Genomic DNA, 7590 nt, shown 5'->3' with positions numbered 1-7590 from the left:
CCTCTCTATCCCCCAGGTCTCCTACCAAGCTAATGCAATCACAAAGACACTGCACCTGACTTTAAAACATATCTACAATTTAAACATGTTTACAATAAAAAAAAAACAATGCAAATGACCCAAATAATAATACAGATAAAAAAAACCTAATAAACTGAAGAAATACACAACATAAGCCAAACTTAACAAAATATCCCCTCTACCCACTCCCCCCTCTCTCCCCTGATCCCTCAACTCAGCCCAACTAGATAGAGTTGCTGGAGTCCTGTGGCTGGATCTTATGCATGAAAACATGAAGTAGACCTCAGAGAGAGGTTTCTTTTCAAAACAAAACTAACAACCTGTCTATTAGAGCCAGTACCAACTAGTGTCTTTTAAAGAGATTTTTTATTTAATTGAGCCATTCATTCTAGATCTGATTAATTCAACCAAGCTGGGACAGATTCCTATGTTACTCAGTAAAAGATGGAATCAAATTCATTCAACTAATGGTATGAATCAATCTAATCTGTTACCATGTAAAGCTCAGAATGCCACAGAGGCTTCTGTTATTTCTGCAAAGCTATCTTTACTTAACACTAGGGATGTACAAATACCACTTTTTTCCAAAACGAGTAGTGTACGAGGACTTGCATTTGAGTACTCACTAATATCGATACCGAGTACCGTATTTTGCGGACCATAAGGCGCAATATCAATGAACGGGTTTATTTTCATATATAAATATAAGGCGCCTGATAAAACATATATAAAGTGAAGTACACCATGCACCGGTATTGCAAAAAGTGGTGGAGGTAAGCGTACTGCTTACTGTTCTCTGATTGGTTTATCGTTGCCAGCGATAGCAAACACCTGAAGTTAGTGTGACATTGGAACAACAATGTAAAATATTTGATTATAATTGGATTATGATATGAATTTGAAAATTGGGTTTACGTTAAACACCTAACGTTGGCTTGACGTCTAATTATGGTAGGGTAACACTAACTAAATGTTGGATGGTGGTTGGTTGCCAGCACTATATAATTAGTTATCTAACGTTGACCGATATTGCAACCCCTTTCCAACCAAGGACCAACGTTAATACAACGTCCTTGTGTCAGTTGAAAATGCTCCGACAATCCATCAAGCGGAGCAGCTTCGTCACTTACCAAAAGTCGCACTAATACATTTTGACAGATTTTTGAGCGCAATGTACCACATCAAATTGGTTCGAGCTCAGTAAGCACAACAAGAATTCATACATTAAGTGCACCATATAGTGCGAAAAATACAGTACTTACTCCATGACGTTACTTTAAATTTTTTTTGCCACAGATATTGTGTTATTTGAGCAACATTCCTCAGTATGATATTCTTGTTCGTGGGTCACTGTACTGCAGTGAAATTTGTGACAAACACAAATTTAACAAAATTGTCATCCAGTGACATTCATCCTTAGTGCTTTTATAAACATGGCACTGCCACACACACAGTCTGACATTTAACAAAAGTGCTTTAAACATACTGTGCAGAGTTTGCATGTTCTTCCCGTGCCTGAGTGGGTTTCCTCCCACTGTCCAAAGACTGAGTGAGGTACCTGTGTCTGGCCTTGTGTCCCTGTTTGTCTGTGTCTTACCCAAGTACAACCCATCATGATATCACTCATTGGTTTCTGAAAGGCAGTGTTGAAGTCTGCAGTTTGTATTTTGTCCGTTACCATATTTGGAGGTGAAGGTGGAGCTGCAGAGTACAGGGCTGAATTTCTGCTGTTCTGTACGTTAACCTTATTGCCTCGCAGTCTGACAAATATGCAGTGCACGTTCCAATTTATAATTTAATTGCATTGGTTCTGTGACCATAAACTCTCTAGAAATATTTACTAAGGTAATATATCAAGTGAGAAGTATGGCCATTTGTACATAGACTTCAATAGTCCTTCAGTCAAGTCATTCAGATAGAATTGAGGTTTAAGGCAGTTTTATACTAGCTTGACTTCTCAGACCCAGAGTCTATTTCCCCTTTTTATAGTCTATGGTCTTAACTTATCCTGTTGCTGGTGTCATGTGTTACAGTTGGGACAGGAGTTCTTGTAGAGTCTGTAAAGAGGAAAGAGAGCATTGTGACTATTTGTGCAGGTCAGTTCTGTAGGTTTTGGGCTAGCTGAGGAACTCAAGCGCAAACACAGGGCACAGTCATCATCATCATCATCTTCATCCACTTATCTGGGGTTGGGTCGCGGAGGTAGCAGCTCCAGCAGACGACCCCAAATTTTCTTTTCCCCGGCCACATTGGCCAGCTCTGACTAGGGGATCCCAAGGCGCTCCCAAGCCAGTGTGGAGATATAATCTCCCCACCTGGTCCACGGTCTGCCCCATGGCCTCCTCCCAGCTGGACATGCCAGGAACACCTCCCTTGGGAGGCATCCCAGCGGGATCCTTATCTGATGCCCAAACCACCTCAACTTGCTCCTTTCCACGCGGCTCTACACCAAGTCCTTCTCACCAACTTCTCACCCTATCTCTAAGGGAGACTCCAGTCACCCTCCTGAGGAAACCCATTTCGGCCACTTGTACCCACGATCTCGTTCTTTCAGTCATGACCCATCGCTCATGACCATAGGTGAGGGTAGGAAAAAAGACTGACCAGTAATTAGAGAGCTTTGCCTCCTGGCTCAGCTCCCTCTTCATCATAACAGTGTGGTTGAGTGAACGCAACACCACCCCTTCTGCTCCAATTCTCCGGCCAATCTCATGCTCCATCCGTACCCTCACTTGTGAACAAGACCCTGAGATACTTAAACTCCTTCATTTGGGGTAAGGATTCATTTCCTACCCGGAGTACGCATGCCACCTGTTTCCTGCTAAGAACCAAGGCCTCTGATTTAGAAGTGCTGATTCTCATCCCAGCCGCTTCACACTCGGCTGCAAACTTGTCCAGTGAGCACTGGAGGTCACTGGAGCCAATAAGACCACATCATCCGCAAAAAGCAGGGATGTAACCCTCAGCTCCCCGGACTGCAGCCCTACTCCCCCACAACTACGCCTCAACATCCTGTCCATGAAAATCACAAACAGGATTGGTGACAAAGCGCAGCCCTGATGGAGGCTAACCCCCACCTGAAACAAGTCCCCCACTTTCCCTTCCTGAGATGCCAAATGGTTTTCCAAAAACACCTTGGTGCCTCCCTTGGAGTCCCATATATAGCCAACATATCCCGGAAGGCCTCCTTCTTGAGTCGGACAGCTTCCCTGACCACCAGTGTCCACTACAGTGTCCAAGGGTTAGCACCCCTTGAGGCACCTAAAACCTTGAGGCCACAGCTCCCCGTGGCAGCTTCGGCAATTGAAGTTTTGAACATCAACCACTCAGGTTCAATGTCCCCAACCTCCACAGGGATGCTAGAAAAGCTCCGCTGGAGGTGGGAGTTGAAGGTCTGTTGGACAGAGGCCTCCTCGAGATGTTCCCAGTTCACCCACACAATGCGTTTGGGCTTGCCAGGTCTGTCCTGAGTCTTCCCCTAAACCAACTCACCACCAAGTGGTGATCAGTTGACAGCTCTGCCGCTCTCTTCACCCAAGTGTCCAACACATGCAGCCTCAGATCAGGTGACATGATCACAAAATCGATCATTGACCTTTGGCCTAGGGTGCTTGGGTACTAAGTACACTTTTGAGCATCCTTATGCTTGAACGTGGTGTTCGTTATGGACAGTAAATGGCTAGCACAGAAGTCCAACAAAAAACCACCGCTCAGGTTCAGATCAGGAAGGCTCCCTCCTCCCAATCACGCCCCTCCAGATGTCTCCATCATTGCCCATGTGCACCTTTTATTCCCCCAATAGGACTATGGAGTCCCCTACCGAAGCCCCAAATGAAGCCCCATACAGGACCCAATTCAAGGTCTCCAAGAACGCTGAATACTCCAAACTGCTCTTTGGTGCACACGCACAAACAACAGTCAGAGTTTCCCCCCACAACCCTGAGGCTTTGGGAGGCAACCCTCTTGTCCACCGGGGAAAAGTAGTGGCGCACAGCCGGGGGCTTGTGAGTATCCCCACACCCGCCTGGCGCTTCACACCTTGAGCAACTTCAGAAAAGAATAGAGTCCAACCCCTCTCCAGAAGTAGGGATCCAGAACCAAGGCTGTGTGTAGACGTAAGGCCCACCAGATCCAACTGGTAGTGCTCCACCTCCCGCACAAGCTTCCTCCCCCCCAGCGAGGTGACATTTCATGTCCCCAGAACCAGCCTCTGCTGCCCAGGTCTGGGTCGTCAAGGCTGCCCGCCTTCACTGCCACCCAACTGGCAGCGCAGCCAACCCCATTGGTTATCCCTGCAGGTGGTGGGCCCACGGGCTGAAAAAAGTGCCACGTTGCTTTTTCGGGCTATGCCCGACTGGGCTCCGTGGCATGCCCGACCACCAGGCGCTCAGTGACAGGCCCTCCTTCCAGGCTTTACTCCAGAAGAGGGCCCTGGGCTTCCTCCGAGCAGGTTTACTCTTTTCTCCCCTCGTTGATTCATGAGATCTTTTGAACCACTCTTTGTCTGGCCCCTCACCTGGGACCAATTCGCCAATTTGCCCTGGGAGACCCTACCAGGGGCACTTGGCCCCAGACAACACAGCCCCCAGGTTCACAGGGGCACACAAACCTCCCCACCATGATAAGGTGATGGTTTTCCGGGGAGGCAGAGCAGGAGTGAAGCAGTGATATGGACAATTAGGGATGAGTAGCTGAGGCCCAGGCTGAGCAAAGCAGGAGGGAACAAGCAGCCGGTGTCCAGGGCTGAGCAGGACAGGAACAAAGCAGGTGGACTGTAGGCAGAGACAGAAAGCAGGTAAGTCAGAGCGTAGGTTTGTACAGGTAATCAAAAATGGAGCTGGACGTAGACACTAACTGAGCAGAGGCTACAATCTGGCAGTGTGGAAGTGGCAGGGCTGGGTGTTTGTAGGGAAGTTGATTGTATGGGTTGCAGCTGGGGAAGGTTCTGCTCTGTTCCCGTACACTTGTCTCCACTTCGCTAATTAGTCCTGCTCATTACACACTCACACGCACATATAAACTCACAAGGAGAGTCCCAGGTCATTAGGGGTGTGTCTGGCTGGATGTAACAGTAGGTGCTGTTTTTTTCTCTCAGTAACAATGAAAATTTCAATTTGAATCACAGATCAACTGATTAGAATCTTGCAGTCAAAAGGTCAGAGATGACAATGACATTTATGGTGCTAACTCAAGATTAAATCAGGATAGCAGCATGGACTAATTATGACCAGTTGCCAGTGTCCATGTTGAGCCTTGACTCAAAAATAAGAAATCAAGAATATATTTATTGCAACACAACAGACAAACCAATGAGCTTTTTCGGAAAAAACTCTCTGTTTCAATGCTTAATTCCAGGCAACAGGTCCAATCTTGGATGTAGGTTTACTTGTGGTTCCTAGAGTCTCCAAGTGTAAATCAGGAGGTAGAACTTTCAGCTACTAGGTTCCTTTTCTACAGAAGCAACTGCCGGTATTGGTCAAAAGGGGCCACAATCTGTTGCATCTTTCAAGACCAGGCTTAAAAACATCCCTGTATGACAAAGCCTACAGTTAAATTAAGATAACGTTCAATTCCTGTTTCTTTAGTTATGCTGTTGTAGGCCTACACTGAGCACCTCCCTCTTCAACATACATTTGTGGCAGAGTGAAGGGGAGAAGGTGGCATTTATACAAGCCACCAGAGCTAAACACCCAAGAACGCCAGACATAGGCTGTGAGATAGGTTTGATGGTGCACAAATTGCAAACGCTTGGGTGCAGGGTGGGGTTTTTATGGGTGCCAGCACACGTCGGGGTGGAGGACAATTAGGTGGCAGATAGGGCAGTCAGGGCAAGTTTAAACAGGGAAACCATTGGTGTACAGGTGGGTCTTGGTAGAACTGAGTGCGGGAGCATTGTCAAGGACAAAATAAACTGCCAGAAAGAGTGGGAAAGAGTGGGAGACTGGCAGCAGTGGAAGACATCTAAACAGCATCCAGCCACCAGTCAATCCTGTGGACAGAGTGAACTTGAGCCGGAGGGAGGGTATCGAGTGGGCAAGGCTAAGACTGGGGCACTGTGGGCTCGCAAGTGGGAGGATGCTACTTAGGAAACATAGAAGTAGAACCTGTGAATCCTGTGGAATCTTGGAGTCTGTCAATCATGTATTGATGCAGTGCCCCCTCTTAGCTGAGGAAAGAGTTTTATTTTTTCAGTTAGGGAAGCTTGGCCTTGGACAGTTCTCCCTGAAAACGGTGCTTGGTTAAGGTGTATTCCAAGTGGAGAGAGCCAGGGCTGTTATGGACTTTTTGAAAATCACAGGACTGTATCAGAGGATATTGCCTTCAGAGGGTGAATGATGAAGTGTCGTCCTGACATTGGTGGGGGGCAGCAATGCATCAAGCCGTGCCTAGTCTATCGGCAATAAGAACAAGTAGGCAGGCAGGCTGTAGCTCAGCATTGCCTGCCTGCTGTGTGCTACAGGTTACCTTCTCCCTGACTCTGATGCTGGTGATGTATTAACTAAAGCGGTTGCGCCGATCAATTTAACATTCTGTTAGCTTAAGACGTGTTGTTTGCTGTAGTGGTGTAGTGCTGTCTGTCTGCCTGCATGGTGTTGTGGTCTCGCTTTGGGGATGTTCAAAAGCTCCTGACCGCCACAAGTATTGAGTGTTGTTCATCTTCACTTTAGGTGAGAGCCGTTACCCACGGTAAAGTTATGATTAAGATGTTTATTTGTCCCAGTCCCAATTCCTCTGCATATATCCTTGCAGAATTTAAGTAATTATCGTATTTCCCCCCTTCTCAAACTCCGAGCATTCTGCTACCAGAGAGACTGATGGAAGAGCTGCTGCACAATCTTTGATCTTAAGCCCATAGTTTAAGACAGTGCTTCTCAAAGTGTGGGGTATGACCCACTGGTGGGGAACAGAGACATGACAGTCGGCATGACAAATGGGAGAAAATTTTCAATTTCATGCCTATCTTACTGTAAATGCTTTTCTTTATTGATATTTTCTTTATTGAATAAAGATAATTCATTCTAAACAAAACACCCACACGCAAACAAAGTAATAATGGCTAAAATAATTAATGAGCATTAGGAGATAGATGTCAGGATGAAAATTGCAGTGGGACAACAAAGTAGCAAGTAGCCGAGAGCAACATGGATACATTTGTGACGCGGATTACAAAAGAGCCAGCACCATCACACACACACCCACACACAAGACAGACTGTTGCGTCTCTGAAAACAAAATACAGATCTCAGCTCAACATTGAGCATGACTTGAGAGTAGCAGTTTCATGCCTGCAACCCCGTTTTGAGAGGATATGCAGTGCAAAACAGGCACATTGCAGCCACTAATACAAGGAAATTTCTCTTATTTTTGTTTTTCACACAGATTGCAAATGAAACAGTCTCCTTGTCAGGTTTTGAGTTAATTCTGGTGTTTAGTGTTCTGTCCTTGTAACTTCCTGTTTTACTTTGAAGTCCTGGTTACTTCCTGGTTGTGTCCCATGTTGACTGCCTTCCCTGCCCTAATGTGGATCCCCTGTGTCTTGTCTAGCACTGTGTATTTAAGTCCTGTTCT

The sequence above is a fragment of the Echeneis naucrates genome, chromosome 18 (assembly GCF_900963305.1).
Source record: "Echeneis naucrates chromosome 18, fEcheNa1.1, whole genome shotgun sequence".
Taxonomy (NCBI): Eukaryota; Metazoa; Chordata; class Actinopteri; order Carangiformes; family Echeneidae; genus Echeneis; species Echeneis naucrates.
Note: the sequence above shows the minus strand (reverse complement) of the source record.